The sequence below is a fragment of the Lepisosteus oculatus genome, chromosome 24, assembly GCF_040954835.1.
Source record: "Lepisosteus oculatus isolate fLepOcu1 chromosome 24, fLepOcu1.hap2, whole genome shotgun sequence".
In the NCBI taxonomy this organism is placed as follows: domain Eukaryota; kingdom Metazoa; phylum Chordata; class Actinopteri; order Semionotiformes; family Lepisosteidae; genus Lepisosteus; species Lepisosteus oculatus.
This window is the reverse complement of record NC_090719.1, coordinates 6,780,604-6,798,284: the sequence shown is the minus strand read 5'-3', so window position 1 is coordinate 6,798,284 and position 17,681 is coordinate 6,780,604.

Genomic DNA, 17,681 nt, shown 5'->3' with positions numbered 1-17,681 from the left:
GGGTTTCCCTCCTACCCTGGGCAGAATATGCACATAATTCCCTTTCCACCTCTGCTACTGGCTTGTCTCCATTCCAGTGTTCTCTGGGCCACCAGCCATCTCTATTCCTTGATTCCCTCCCAGATATTCAGGTAACGTCGGTTCGGAAATAATTAATCAAAATATAAAAAGATGGGGAAACCAGCATTCCAGTATATCAAGAGTTGCCAGAAGCGGACGGCAAATAAAAACATCGGCAAGTGGTTCCCCGGCTCAGACTAGGACACTCCGCACGAGTGACAACACAGGCAGGGAATGTCGTGGGAAAGCTTTTTGCTAGTTTATCCTTAACGAAAGCTTCTGGCTGATTCAACACTTCTAATGGAGACTTTACTTTGCAACCTGCTAGGTCATTTCCTAGGATAAAACCTATGCCATTAACAGGTAACAAAGGGCGTACCCCAACTTAAACAAACCCCGTAACTAGGGCACAATCCAGATGTAACTTGTGTAGAGGCACTTTCACGTATCCCATTTCAATTCCTTGAACTAATATATGAGAGTCACATGAGGTTTTCTCAGAAAAAGGCAGGGTGTCTGCAAAAATAAATGACTGGGCTGCACCTGTTTCTCTTAGTATTTGAATTATTTTCTGGTCTTCTGGTTTACCTGTTAGTGAAACTAATCCTTGCATAATAAAATGGTTCATAACTAGGGTCAGGGAGATTGTTTTAGCTAGACAAAGGAATAGCAGAACAGGAAACAGTCTTAACAAACCCAGCACTCTTAGATTGTTGCTGCTATTTACCTTTGAAAGACATGCAATCAGCAATAATATGAACTTGTTAAATAAGGTCGAGGTTAAATAAACAACCTCGCATTCAGTTCAGTTCAGCAAACAGTTCTTAAATTCTTCTAACAGAATTAACTCGCACAATGAGTTAAAGTCGCTCACTTTACTTGCTACACACCACTTGTCAAAGAGAATGCCCTTCTCTCTAGGAAATTCAACAAAAGTTTGGCCTGACACTTTCTTATGATTTTGGAATTGTTGTCTATAAACTTCAGGGACTAATTCATATGCACGTAGGATTGTAACCTTCACAGTATTGTAATGCAACTTTCTTCTAGGGAGAGCGTAGAGCAAATTTCCTGAGCTTTGCCAACTAGTCTACACTGCAATAGCAGTGACCAGACCTCCTTAGGCCAGCGAAGCAATGTGGCAATTCGCTCGAATGCACCAAAATATGAATCAACTTCCGACTCCCTGAATAGAGGAACTAAAGCAATATGGTAACTTAAGCTGAAGGTGGTCGAGAGTGGATCTTGCACAGGAACCATGCTAGAGGCCTCGGAGTGGGTCGGCTGTGCAGCAGGAGCGTTCCGTTTTGCTTCAAGTTCAAGCTGTCACAACTTAACTTCTTTCTCCACTTCAATCTCCATTTTACGAATCACAAGGCACAACTCAAATTCTGCCTGTCGTGCCTGGGCTTTTTCCTGCACCTCCGTTTGCAAGTGGGACAGATGAACTTTCAGGCAAGTCTCGTCTTTTGACCCAGTGGAGATAGGAGAGAAAGGTACAAAGGGAGGTAATGTGACCTTGACCTCAACCTCCGCTACATCTTTGGCCATCACCTGCACCTCTTTCTGTTCTTCCATTGCTGTGGCAGGTTTAATGCCAGCCCCAGGAGATCTGACTTCCTTGCTCACTAGTGCAAAGACCTCTAATTCAACCAACCTATCAATCACGGCTCTCTTGATGTCCCTTTTAAGAGCTTGCTCTGATACCCTAACGTGGAAGTGATCTGCAATTTGGAGCAATTCATCCTTCCTACACCTGTCCAGCTGCTCAAGGGAAGGTTCCTCCACAAACTTTCACAAATCAAAAGTAGCCATATCTACCTTGCCAAAAAAACACAATCCACAAATCAAAATCCTATACCGGTCCTTATTCAACATACCAAGTAACGCTAACCAGTCCCAATATGCACAAAAGTACAAATGCCAAAAATTCTGCAGCCAAAAAATCCTTAATACGGGAATTTAATATCCCCGACGAACCCCCAAAAATGTTATGACCCCAGGTTTCTAGGGGTAAAGGGGTGTAACATTTACGATGGATTTGGATGCAAGTGGGTTGCTGATGAGGGAATTATGAAGTGAGACAAGTTCAGTGCAAAAGTGATTTATTTTAAAAAAGTGAATAAGTGCCTGATACGTAAACAGGACACAATAACAAAATAAATAAAATGGAGCTGGCTAATAAACTGAGGGGAAGATAACCCAACTACAAAACAAAACCCAAAACCCTATGTCTTTGGTGTCTTCCAACGCAATAGCTCACCTTCACTAGCTACCAAAAACCATACAAGACAAAAGGCAGTCGCCCATCCTAAACTAGTGTTTCTAATACAAAGACCAACTACGTGTGCAGAATGTACCCGACCACCTTAACTAACCCTTTACACAAAGGTTCACACAAATACACAAGTAAACTACAAATACAAATTAGGGAAAACAAGTGTAGACACAAGGAATAGGGTACAAAATAGGAAAGAGGTCGATCTAACAAGTTTGGGCAAGGTAATGGTGAAATAATGATTATACAAAAAACAAAAGTACAGGGAGATGAATACAAACCAACATAGCCGAAGCTATACGGAAACACACACGAAGTGAAATGAACTAAAACGAAGAGCAGCGAAGCCGAAGCAAAATGAAAGTGAAAACAAAAGGGAAACGAACCTGAAGCTGAGCCGAGTAGAACCAAAGACAAGTGAAAAGGCCCCTTCATTCTGAAAACCTCCATGTTAAATACTGGAGAAGTTGAGTTTTGATTGGTCGAGAAGCTGATTACAAATGACGTATACGGCAAAGTGGATGAATTAATGAACCAAGCACACATGAACCACACTGGGACATTACAGTTGTCTACCCACAACCTCCCTCTGCGGTACTCTTCCCATAAACTGGCTCCTTGCTTTATCAGTCCATTTCATGTACTAGCCCAGATCACCCCAGTAACGTATCGTTTATCTCTCCCTCCTTCTTTTAAGATCCACCCCACTTTCCTTAAAAGTTGGCACAGATACCCCCCTTTCCATACCACACCCTAGACCCCATACTCCCCCACATTATTGATGGTCTCCCAGCATTTACTGTGAATAAGATTCTGGATTCTCGTTGGTCTCATTAAACTTTACAAAATCTTGTTGATTGGTGATTGTAAATCAATTCAGATACCAAAAACTGAGTACCCGGCATTTTCAAGAAATCACCTCAGTATTTTGTAATCTCAAGGAACAAAAGAAAGCATTCAAACAACTGCCAAACCTGTACTCATTATTTAAAATTCAAGTAACATTACGTATGTGCCCAGAAAGCTCTGGAAAATGTAATACTGAGTTTTCATGGAGGTTCATTATATTATGTTTGCAGCCCAGGCTAACTGTGTTTTCCAAGACATTTATTCATACAACGTTTAGGATAGATGACATTTTAAAAACTTGGTTTCAGACTATTGGGATAAAGAAAGTGTTTTCCTCTTCAAAAATGAACAATTAAACCTGTGTACGAGTATAGCCAATCTTTTTTCATATGTAAAGGTTCTAGAACTTTTCAGCTTTAAAAACTGTTTGGAAAAGCTCTGCATTCCTTTGGTCAGTTGTTTTTTATAGGAAGCAAAAAAAGTTTCCCCTTCAGTTCACTTTTTGCTTTCAAATTCCAAAAGTCTGCCACAAAATGAGAGAGAGACTTGACTCATTCTGCTTAACACTGCCAACAACCAAGGCTGGATTAAAGCACAAGCCTTTTCAGCTCTGGGGTCCCCATATAAAAATGTGGCTCTAGCCCAAGGAAAAAAAATGATTACTTATATTTTACTGTATGTTTCACTTCCTAGAGGAATGAAAGAGCTCAAAAGGATTATTTATTTGTTGTGCAAAAGGAAACAGAAAAGATGTAACTTTATATAACTTTATTGTTCATCCAAATGGGTGGAAATAATAAAAAACGATAAACACCAAATAAGATTCAACATAAAATAAATACACATTAAAAACAAAAAATATCCTAGCCATTCAACAATGCCTACAAACATATATGTTATTAAAATTGTTATGAGCACAATAAGCAGTATTAATTTAATTTAGTTTCAGAAACTATAGTATCACATTTACAACACAGCACCACATCCTTTGTTTTTTTACCTGTTACTGAGTTCCTCCTATTTATGCATTTCCTCAGAATTCCCAGCCCATAGCTGGCCTGTGCCCTTTTCAGAAACCTAAAAAGGCTCCCAGTACTATTTCTAACAAATTATCAGCCAACAGCCTTTTCACAGTGTGTATCTATAATTCTCACGCCCTAATAAAACATGCAACCAAGACAGGATATTAAAAACAAGATTATGAAGATTAATAGTATTCTGTTGTTGTACAAAGCTCAGTGCAACAGGTTGAAATTTTAAAGTAATTTAGTGTATATAATAAACATTAAGAAGAGGAGAGAATGATGAGTCTCTGGATAGCTAGAATTGATTTTTCGAAGAGAGAAACAGCATTCAATAGATGCTGTAATCTCTTAATAAGAATGAGGAGCTGCACATATCAAAATCAGAAAGGAGTAGGGTGTCAAACAGCTTTTGTGGTTGCATTTTAAAAATATTTTTTTTCTCAGGCTTTACATCTCCAGCAAATTACTTTTTAAAGAAGGAAGAGAGTATTTTTTAGAGCATCACAGCCCTTCTTAAATGTTATGATTGCACAGTAGGAATCTAAAATTGACTGGAAATCTTCTGTAAGCTTCTGACAAGTCTCTCTGTTAGTATTTCACATCACTTGCACATTCTGCATCATTAACTCCTTACACTTTGCATTTATTATTTTAAAAAACCGACTGACTAACTGTACTATGTGAACGTGGATCCAAATGTTCAATTTTTGCTGTGCTGTTAAGCTCTTTTTTCGTTCTGTGCAAAGTTTTGCATTCTAAAATATTCCCATTTCTATTTTACTTTTCCAACATTCCACATACAGCGCTGTGAAAACATATTTGCCCTGATTTCTTCTATTATTGCATATTTGTCAAACTGTATGTTTCCAGATCTTAAGGCGAAATCTAATATTACTGTAGATAAAGGGAACCTGAGTGAACAAATAACACTTTTTTATTATTATCTAATTTATTTAATAAACAAAGTTATCCAACACCCATATCCCCTGTGTGAAAAAGTAATTGCCCCCTTACACTTAAGAACTGGTTGCTCTACCTTTAGCTGCAATGACTGCAACCAAACACTTCCATAATTCAAAATCAGTCTTTAACATCACTGTGCAGGAATTATAGCCTACTCTTCTTTGCAGAACTGCTTTAAATCAGAAGCATGAACTACTCATTTCAGGTCCTGCCACAGCATCTCTGTTGGGTTTACATCTGGACTTGGACTAGGCCACTCCATAACTTTAATATTGTTTCTTTTCAGCCATTCTGATGTGGACTTGGTTTTGTGTTTTGGATTGCCTTGCTATATGACCAAACTACAATTCAGCTTCAGCTTTTGAACGGGTGACCGAACATTCTCCTTAAGAATTTTCTGATACAGAACAGAATTCATGGTTCCTTCAATTATGGCAAGTCGTCTAGGTCCTGAGGCAGCAAAGCATCCCCACACCATCACATTACCTTGTTTAACTGTTGGTATGATGTTCTTACTGTGGAATGCTGTGTTTGCTTTATGCCAGACATAATGGGACCAACGTTGTCCAAAAAGTTCCTCTTTTGACTCATCTGTCCATAGAACATTCTCGCAAAAGGCTTGGGGATCTTTCAGGTGATTCTTGGCAAATTAGAGATGAACATTTATGTTCTTCTTGGTTAGCAGTGGTTTCCACCTTGCTACTCTCCCATGAAGCCTATTTTTGCCAGTCTCTTTCTGATTGTGAAGTCACGAACACTGACCTTAGCTAAGGCAAGAGAAGCCTGCAGTTCTTTGGATGTTTTTTAGGATCCTTTGTGACTTCCTGGATGATTTAATGCTGCACCCTTGGAGAAATTTTGGCATGACGGCCACTCCTGGGAAGATTCACTACTGTTCCAGGTGTTCTCCATTTGGAGATTATGGATCTCACTGTGGTTCGGTGGAGACCCAGAGCCCTAGAAATGGCTTTATAACCCTTTCCAGACTGATAAATATCAACAACTTTTTTTCTGATCTCATCAGGAATTTCCTTTGATTGTGGCATAATATGCTTGTTGCATCTTTGTGCTCGCAACTTGACTCTGATGGTAAGTGTCAAAATACAGTAAGTGAGGTTTATATTGAGCAGGGCTGGCTGTAATCAAGCCTGGCTGTGATCAATCTGCTGACTCTAATTATCTCTTTAATTGAGTTGATTTAACTACAGTATATAACACACGTTATTAAAATTCTTATGAGCAGAATAAGCAGTATTAATTTTATTTAGTTTCAGAAACTATCATATCAAATTTACAACACAGCACCACATCCTTTGTTTTTTTACATGTTACTGAGTTCCTCCTATTTATGCTGGTTCCTCCTACATATTATCTTATTATATTGAGCAGGACTGGCTGTAATCAAGCCTGGCTGTGATCAATCAGCTGAAATAAGTTTAAAAAGTGTTATTTGTTCACTCAGGTTTCCTTTATTTAATATTAGATTTTGGTTGAAGACCTGAAAACATTCAGTTTAAAAAATTTGCAATAATAGAGGAGATCAGGAAGGCGGCAAATACGTTTTCACAGCATTGTATATCAATCTTAGAATAATGACATTTGTGGTTACGTGAGATATGACCTACTGTATGCAGCCAGACAGATTTGATCATCTTTGTCATGGTTTCATTGGCTCATAATGGATAATTGGCTAATTGTCTCTTTGCTGAAAGTCTCCTGCTGTATACTTCGGAACAACTAGCACTTCTTTGTGTTTTTACATAAAACATGAGTCCCTTGTTTGTAATTTCAGTGAATACTGCAATTTTAAAACTAGAAAATGAATTTGGAGATCGTCAAATATTTTAGCCAGTCTGTTTGGTTGAAGTTACATCCAGGACAGGATACTAGTCCATCACAGGGGAAGGTAGTATTAAAAAAACATTTTTCTAAACAAATTGAATAAGTTGTTTCTGTAACCACCAAACACTCAACTTAATTATAACCATCTCAGTGTTCTGTTCTTTCGTTAACACAACACAAAATTTGTTGTGTCCAGCACAACAAATTTCAAGTATAATGTAGTTCCCAACTTGTTATATTTGTTTCATCCTGTGAAATTTCCATCATTCTCATCATCCACCAAGCACATTTAAGAGGGAAATGTATTTTGTTCTTTAAGTATGCTATTAATTGGGAACTTGTAAGGTATAAATAATCAATATTTTCTGCTTTACTTCATTATAGGACACTGTGCCAAAAAATACTCCAATTGCTTGTGCGCTGACACTAGGCCCAGTTATTTTTAACCAATCACAAATCATGTCTAAAGGTAAGTAGCATACACCTGCCATCAATGAAAGTGATTCTGATTAACCCCAAATAAAAATCAGCTTTCCTGTAGGATTTCCTTGAAACTTTCGTGGTTGCATCCTACTAGGATAGCCATGGTCCACAAGGAGCTGACAAAACATCTATGGGATCTTATTGTTGAAAGGTACTGATCAGGAGATGGATATAAAAGAATATCAAAGGCATTGAATGTACTATAGAGCACTGTGAAGACTATCATCAATAATTGGAGAAAATGTGGCACCACAGGGACATTGACATGATCAGGACAACCCTCCAAAGTTTATGACGGACAAGGAGAACATTCATCAGGGAGGCTACCATGTCAGAAAGCTGAAGATGAAGAGGAATTTCACCTTCCAACATGATAATGACCCAAAGCACACATCAAAATCATCCAAGGAATGGCTCCAGAAAAGGAAGATCAAAGTCTTGGTATGGCCCAGTCAAAGCCCAGACCTCAATCCCATAGAAAACCTGTGGAATGACCTAATGAGGGCTGTGCGCAGAAGATCCCCTGGCAATATGAAGGAGCTTGAACTTTTTTGCAAGGAAGAGTGGGATAAAATTGCAAAGTCCAGGTGTGCAAAGTTGATAGAGACTGATTCACAAAGACTTACTGCTGTATAAAAATGCAAAATGTGCTTCCACAAAGTATTAGTTGGGGGGGTGCACACTTGTGCAACCAGGTTGTTGTAGGTTTTTTAATTAAAATTATTTTTCAATTTTCTATTTTCTCTTGAATTTTGTTGATTGCAAGGTCACATTAAAGATGGAAAAATGTCTTACATGATTTATCTTGATTTCTGGGTTTACATCACAAAAACCTGCAATTTCAATAAGGGTGTGTAGACTTTTTATATCCACTGTATATTGTGGTAAGTAGTTGTCCCAGTTACATAAGTAAGATGTAGAAATGTGTCTCTATATTATGCTCTGTTTAAAGAGTTACCCAAAAATAAACTCACCGAGTTTACACATTAATCTTTGAAATGGCTCAGAAATGAAATATGCCATTGTCTTATGTTCACACTGTTTACAGGGCTTCTGACTATAAGCTGCACCTGGGTGAGGGATAGCTGGTGCTAAAAGTAAAATTAGATCAAACTGGGCTCTCTTTCCTTGGGGATGATGCAACCACTTATGTTTGCATCGCCTGTGAGGCTTTACCCATCATAATACAAGCTTCAGAGGAGCGAGACAAGCTGCCTGTCCTCTTGTATTTCAATAACAAACAATTCACCGGAAAGAAATAATATATAAAATAACTTTCTGTTTTCATGTATGCAAACTGCCAATATTCATGTCTGCAACAAAATTATGCTACTAAAAGAAGCTTGCAGCAAAGTTTATACCACCATTCTGGCTTTATTCCCAGTTGTAGATTAAACCATGGTTTGAATGTAGAGTTCACTGAGTTTAAAAAAGGTCTAATATGTAACTTTCATGTGTAGTGCAATGCTACAATCTCCTGGATAATGATGCAGTTACAGTGGAAATGGTTATTTATATGGCTAATGTGGGAGAGGCAGACAGTAGCTTCTTGAATTTACAGCACACTTTACTGAGTGTTCTGTAGAAGTTGTGGGATATCTGTACAGTACAGTATGTTACCAAAGTAAAGCAATAGCTCGGACATACAAACTTTTTGACATTAAGGATGCATGTACAGTACATGTTTTTTGTGAACACCTCTTTATTACTCACGCATCATTACTTATCAATACTGTTTTACATCTGATTTATCACTGTAAAATTATTGTACTCTTCATAATCCACTGAAGCAATTTACTGAAATAATATAAGAAAATTACATTTTTAGCTAAGAACAATATCATGGTATCACAGATGTTTCTTATTTGAGTTTTCCAGTTCTATGCAAGGTTTAAGACAATGCAAGCTACATTTGCGATGAGGTAATCTGTTTTAACAATTGGTTTTGGTAATTACAGAGAAGACAAGGTTATTGTATGATAATTGTATTATTTTATCTACATACAGCATATAAAACTGCTCCTTTGGGATAATAACAGTCCACCAGATCACACAGTATCAATACCATGAATCAAATGTTCTGATTTGTTTCATCATTGATTTCACTGCTGTTTGCTGGGCATTCTCCCATGTGAAAGGTAATATTCAGCTTTAATTTCTGAGGCTATAAAATAAAAAAATATACTATGTTGTAAATAGCCTATAAGATTAAAGATCATTCCTTGTGGAGATCAAAGCTTTCAGTTCTTTATGTCCATTAACGTAGATGCATTTGTACCCTTACAAATAACTGTACACTCAAAATGCAGAAGTTCCAGACTGACGGTTCCACTGTCACCAGTAATCAGCCAAACTTTTCTCTTTTCTTTTCAAAGCAATTACTGTAACCTGGCTGTCTGCTATCAATGTGTGAGCATCTTAATTAAAAGATTTTAACTTCCAGTCCTTAATTAGCCTTTACCCTCGTGAGAAGGAAATGGAAGTTCACATTAAAAAGCAATGCACAATGGGAGCTGCAGAGTTTCTGTTACTTGCTTAATGGGCAAGCTACATTTAAGAGTTTCTAAAATAAGTACTGTAGGTCTCCTGCACCCAACAGAGCAATTATAAAATGTTGACTTTTGCTTTGCCATAGTATACCTTCAGAAAATTCACATTGGACCTTCTCTTACAGTTACAGCTATAGGATGGAGTTGAGCAAAAGGCAAGATACAGCCGAACACTAATTTGTAATCTATCTTTTTTATTTTTACTTATCAATACATGGAAAGCCCTTAATGTGAGTGGATATCATAGCAAATTTACATACTAATTTTCTTCTAAATTCTCTCTGTTCATTGTAGGTTTCATTTCAAACTCTTCTGACTTCACACTACCTGATTGGTCACTCTGTCTATCCCCTGCTCCCGCCTCCCGCTCCTCCTCTCTCCCAGTTTTTGTTTTCCTATGCTACATTACCTTTGCTTACTGCCCTGTCTTTCTCACACCTGAAGAAAGCTCCACAGTCAAAACTTTGTGTTTTATTTCTTCTCTTTTCCTCATGGAATAAACCTATTACTTGTTCCTTTCCAGCCTACACATGCTGACGCAGCTGAAGAAGGCTCCATGGCCAAAATGTTGTGTTTTTTTTCTTCTCTTTTCAGCATGTAATAAACCTATTACTTGTTCCTTTGCAGCCTACGCATGCTGATGCAGCTATCCACCTGAACTACATACTGTATACGTGCATTAACACTTGCTGAATGTCCTTTTCTAGAAAATACAAATGGGAAACAATTTGAAGTAGGATGACATTTCATGCATGTTTTGAACTGGATACTGTATGATGAAAACAGCTGGCCTACTGTATAACTGAGTTCTTATAAATCAGTCACCAAGATATTTTACCACAATGAATGTGTGACAGTATTAACAGCCATCAGACAGACACATCCACCGGACCTCTGGAAAAGGGTGGCAATAGATTGGAAAAGAGGCCCCAAACACAAAAGCATTTTAAGATTCCTTTTATTTTTCATTCCCACAAAACCAAACTTGACACAGTATTAAGCTGTCAGTTATGTAAGTGGCGCCACAGACCGGGAGCATGGTTCCAATAAAATAAAAAAAGAAAAACAATTATGGTTTGCACGTTTAAGAAATTACATAGTGCAAAGCTGAAAAGCTGCTTTTACATTTAAAGCATGTTATATATCCTATTTTCACCGCCTTCTCTATTGATACTTTTAGCACATGTTCCAGTCATTTCAATTTTTACTGAAGTCCCTCAGAATTTTGCTGCTGCATTCCCAAATGCACATGTTGTTGCTTCTCAACTATTGGCTGCATGCATGTTATATAGCGTAGACAAATAAAACATTAATGAGCGATCTCTTTACATTGCACTAAAGTGACTTTCATACTTCTCACAACAATGAAAATGAGCTGCAGAGCCTCTTTTGCCAAACACTGCAGGCAGGGTTTTTGTGGTGTGAAGATCCATAATGTCTTCTTCTGGAACGTGAACAAATAACCATGTTGAGACAGGAGAGTGACTAATGCTGAAATGAAAAACCCAATAAGTCAGATAAGGTTCCACTAAAATATTAATTTAAGCTCAGTAATGTACCTCTGATTAAGTTAACTGGAATCTGGATTAACACAGTAGAATTTTAAAAATGCCATTTAAGTTGTTTTCTTTTTAAGGGGAAAAACAGAAGTAAGTGTACTGAACTCCTTCCGATAGCTCATCTCAGTTTTTCCACTCTGCAAATTAGCATGCTGGCTCAAGGGGGATTCACACAATAAAACAGAAAAACATCTCAAAAGAAAGTTGACAAATGTGACATCGAACTGCTGCCTGGTAACTTGTGTGGGTGTGAAAGACATTATTCTTACTGAACTCTTGCTGGGTCAACTGACTGATATGCAGAGGCACAGCTGATTTTCCACAAATAGTACATGTATTTCCAAGCACATTTTTCTTGTTGCTTTCAGATGAATGCAGCTGATAAATTTCTGTCCTTTCAAAATGGTCTCTGTGTTGATGGAGAAATACCTGGGTTTAGGGTATTAGGTTTTTATATTTTAAAACCGTCTGGCATTACCACAGGCTGAGAAATGTTTTTAACAAATACATCTGATGGATAATGATGGTATGCTGCTTTTGTGCACACTGAGATTCAAGCTCTCAAGGTACAGTATAAAGAAGTATACTACTTCCTATTTACAACAAGGGTATTAGGGCCCATAAGGGAGACAATGAGACACCATGTTATTTATGTTTCAAGTTCTGAATAATGTAGCACTTCTGTCCCTGAAATTATTGATAATGTCCACAAGCCAAATTATTTATGCAATAAAAACTACTACTTGCACCAATTTAAAGTTTAGCCTTCACTCTTCCATTTAAACTGCATTTTTTTAAGAAACACAGTTGTTCTACTATTGTTGTTAACAACGAGTAGCACCAAAATCCAAGAATGATTATCACAATTTTTACATTTGTTTTGTAACATCAACAAGTTGGTTTGAGATTAGTGTAAAAATGTTTCATCAATGTTAAAGCAGAAAATGAAACCTAGGTTTTATATATATATAAAAAAAGGGGCAGAGGTTCAAATCCTGTGGCCGGCAGAGGAATCCTTCTCCTTTGGGCCCCTGAGCAAGGCCTTTAACCCCAACTGATCCAGGGGCGCCGATTAAATGGCTGGCCCTGGACTCTAAACCCAAGTTTCTCTCTCCCCGTCTGTGTGCCTGTGACTCATGGAGAGCAAGTTGGGTATGTGAAAAAGACAAATTCCTAATGCAAGAAATTGTATATGGCTAATAAAGTGATCTTATAGTTGCCGGTTACTTTATTGGTCTAATTTAAGGTTGGGAAGACTATTCTTTTAAAATGATCACCAATGATACATTAAATATTTTAATGCATTAATGCATCCACTTATAATTATGAACGTTTTTCCATTTGCAAAGTACTACTAAATTTTGTACAAAAGATTCTGAAGGTTCTTGCTCTGCGGCTTGTATTTTCCAACAGAGAGAAAAGCTCCTAATGCTTCTTCTTAAGGAGCCCCTGCCACAATACGCACCTAGCTTATTTCTTAAGTGTTTTTTACTAACACAGTACACTTGCCTGTGTTGGTGATATTGTAACAGACTGGGGTTCCCCATTGGCAGTCCTACAGAGATCACGCTATTGAAAATGTCTAATTCATTGCCTTTAGCTCAGTGTGCTTTTCTCCCCAGCCTACAGCTAGCCTACTTTAGTCAGGGTAAAGTTTTTTTATTTCTGCTGTCTGCCCTCCTTTGTACTGAGCCTTCAAGTCAAATGGCACTTTGTGACACAGTAGAGCTATGATTTCAGCATGTTAAACACATTATGCACTTTAATGGTTCACATTACAATAGGTGCAGAATTGTGGCCTACAATTCTGTACTACTACCCAGCTTTGTCTTGGATGAAGTTTTGATGTATCAGATCCACTGTACCGAATTTCATAAGATTACACACAGTCTGCTGTTTTGTAAACAAATGCTTTCTGTGACTGAAGATAATTTGAAAACATTCCTGCTATATAGCTATCCAAAAGAAAGGAATTAGGCCGCATAAAATATTTTGTTGCAAAAACATTCTATAGCCTTGTATCTTTAAGATATCTCAAATAAAACAGATTCATCGTTGGATGAGATGAAGAGAAATCTAACATTAATTAACAAGATGTACAAACAAATTTTAAACAAATTCCAGATATCTGATATGATAACATTACAAGAGATGGAAATAGTATTTTAAATAAAAGTTGTTGGGTGTTCCATACAGTATTTGGTGATGTTCAAGTCTCTTACTATGTGGTGAGAATCTGGGGCAGTCCCTTGGTTGAAAGACACTCCCACGCATACTTTTTCAGAGGCTGTGGCATGTCTGTCACTTTGTCTGTAAGTAGGAGTTGGCATGAATGTCTACCCTTATTGTCTACTACCTTTTCCTGCCTAATTGAAGCCAGAGGCTTGCAGCTAAATGTCACTCAGCCATGCGGCCTCTGTTTTCAATGGGTAATGAGCCTCACTAACCACCCACAAGGAACGGGAGCAATCCCGGGGCAAAAGGTCACACAGTTCAGCCACCCATCAGCAAATTACTTCTTCATTACATTCACTCCTCAAAACTGATACATAGCCAGCTTGGACTGGGAGAAAACCTGATGGTGAAGGGCTCCATCTGTTGGATGACACAAGTAACAGCAAGGTAATTAAACACTACCTTTACTTTTATGACATTGATATCAATGGAACCCAAGGGGAAAATACGCCTAATAATACTAAGAGTCTTCATCTCCAAGCTGCAAGTGAACTTAATCAGTAGATGTTTCTACTGGGAATATTAGAGTCACTGAAGCTACTAAAGAAAGCCAGATCCCAGTGAAAGAGTTTGCTGCTAATTACTGATCTGAAGCAATTTTCTTACTCCAAGCTATTCATGAAGACTACATAACTGCAGTAATTATTTTCTACTAAGGAAGCCTTGAAATTATATCTTACAAGCCTGCTCAGCCACATGAGCTTTTTACTGTGGATTATTAATGATCACATTGTGTTTAAGAGACTTTTTTAAAATGTGGACTCAAGCGCAAACATTGTGGAAATAATTAGGCTAACACTACTTATGGAAGTTGTTTGCATTTCTGTTTATGCAAGTCAATATTTTTGTAAATTGAATGCATGTTGTTACATCTAAGCACATAAGAATAGCAAAATGGTTACAAATGAGGCAAGGGCATTCTGCTTAACTGGCTCACTTTGTTGTTAGCAGCTAATTGGTCTGGGGATCTTATCCAGCACATTCATGAAAGAAGACAAGGTATTATCTTAAATAACAACATTTCTGGGTGGCTTGCTGAATTTTAAAGTCCCACGAAGATCAGTTCCTAGAAACTCTAACACATGAACTGCATTTAAGTAGTATTGAGTACTGAGCAACCATATCAACAAATTACAAACTTAAAATACTCTGGAAAAATACACTGGCTTCCATTAATTCTTTCCTGCAAATGGGCACAAGGAGTCTGTATTTGAGCTTCATGCTAAAAGCTAGATGGCCTCTAACACACTGCATTTGATTTAAAAAACAGATATACGAAAGAATATTTTAGCAGCATAATCACTGAAAGAACCACATTATTTAATTATTATTAGGTCATTGAGGTTATTTTCAAAGTCCAAAAAGTAACAGGTTCTTGGCAATCACAGCACTCAAGCTTTGCTTTGTTGGCAAATCCTCCTTGCAATTAAACAAAGTAGAAAGGTTAATAAAAGAACTGCTAGAAGAAACATGCCACATTCTGACCACCCCTTTCCCAAGCAATGTGCTAATCTGGAGGGAATTGTGTTCTTTATGTCAGAGTGTGAAGCCGGTTTGTCTAGACCCATCCAAAAGGGGCACTGGAAGTACAGCACAGTGACTCACTCACACTGGGAAGAACTTTCAATGGAGCTGTTGAAAGAAGATCTCAGTCCACAAGCGGGACTGAAATGGGGCTCTGTTTGTTGTTAAAGTGTAAAATAACACAATAGTTCTGTGGCTGATAAGGAACAGGACTCTCCTGGATTCATACAGAGGGGGTGGCTGGGGAGCAGTAATGCAGGCTAGAAAAGCTTCAAAAACTTATGAGAACTTCCCAAGCATATACAGTATTTATGATGAAGGATTACATTATTCCAATCGTTGCATGACCTGTGTTGCCTACCATTGTGCATTTTGATTGCTCATTTGTTGTAAATGGATGGAAGTGTTTTCTATTTAATTGTACATGTACAGTACCTAGTATGAATATACTTGCATAGAGTGTTTAGTCTGGCCAAGGAGGGGGGCAGGGACAAATTACAGGAATCTGATGATGTGTCATTCAAGTTGTCCTGCTGCACTATATTATTTTGTTAACCAGTTTTACTAGTTTAACATTATCTTCTTTTGTGGGGACAGTAACTTTGTCAAGAGCATTCACACTGTTATTTGCAGAGGTGATAGTGCTCTCAGACATAACTGTCTTTACTAAGACCAAATTCTGATGTTTATTTTTGTTTTGTTTTTCCTCTGTATGCTTCAAAACTGAAATTCAAGTTTAGGTCCTAGATCATGTTATGGGGTTTTCCTACTGTATATAACCAACTCATTTTTCTTGAGATATTTTTTGTGTGTTTTTTTTAGGGATAAATGATCAAGATAAATGACAGGAGCAGAAAACCATACTGTATGTCTTAACTGTAACAAAATTTTTGAGAATTTATGGTGGTCGAAGACTCAGAAAATACCAAATTATGATAAGAAAAAAGTCCTATTCTGTATTGTGGAAGACTTGAAGCTTTTTGATTTGTGCCAAAAAATTGTATTACACAACACCAGAAATATTAAACCAATATTAAATATTCTTGCATATTTAATTTGTGAATTGTGTGTCAAAATTAATTGTAAATAATGTGATTTTACACAAGTCTGAACAGAACACTAAATTTCACTCTGGGCTTGTCATTAATTTCCTAGGTGTGTGCTGCACTTTAGAAGAGGGTGAAATTGGGTCCTCTTTTATGTTTTGAGATGAAAAACTCAATTTAACATAGGGAATGGTTCTTAAGATTTTGTAAAATTTTAATTACCACTTTTTATATCACAGTTACTTAATAAGAAACACGTGACAACTGCACAAAGAGTAAGGATACCCATAAATTTGTTTTTTATGTGTCCTAAAAGAAAATGCCGCCATCTGGCGGGCACTTATATAAAAGCATGTCAATAACGTCAAATTTCAAAACAACAGCCGGGCACCAATGAAAGACAAAGCCGTTTAACCACTTGTAATTCAAATTCACCAATATCCAGCATTATCCCGAAACAATCGATTTTTTGTTCACATAAATTAAAATATTTAAATAAAGAATTTAATGCGTTACCTTCGACGTCTCGTCAAAAACATCTGTTCCTGTAGTTCTTCAGTCTTTTCCAATTATACTATCGTGAACTAAATATGCAAAGTTTATCCCACTTTCTGTCTTGTTAACCAAACTGAAAGCACAGGACTTCTCTTGGCTTGTCTGCTAGTCCATCGCAGGTTAATCCTCTAGCCATGATGGTGCTCATTTACGCAGCTGGTTGGACAGGAGCAATCAGGATAATGCAGCTTTTCCAAGGATACATAAGCAATACTTATAACCCCATCTAATGGGTCCAGAGTCATAATTGCTTTCCCTTGCAGTGTTCAGTGATGGAAAGTTAGTTTCCATAAATTAATATATTGATTTTTGAATGGTGAATTTTATGTTATACAGTAGCACTCAAAATGTATTATTTTATGTAATTGTTCATTCACAGTGGCCAGTTCTGTCACAGATTTCACAACAGAAAAAAATAAACACTGTCAACTTTATACAAAAAGTTTAATTTAATCAATGCATATCAAGTTCCCTGTTCCTCAAGTGTTGCATGACTTTGTAATTTAGGCTTAAATTTTTGTGACAAACTCTCAGCCTTGCTCATAATTACTCCTCCATCTCCTGTGTAACTAAGTTTCCAGGATCAACCATTTCTTTCCACTTACGGATTCTCTTTTACTGATTGAATAGACTGATCAAACAATTACATTATCAAGGAACAGTCTGTAACAAAGGTAAAGTATGAGTGGAAGACTGAATAGTCCTGTATTTGA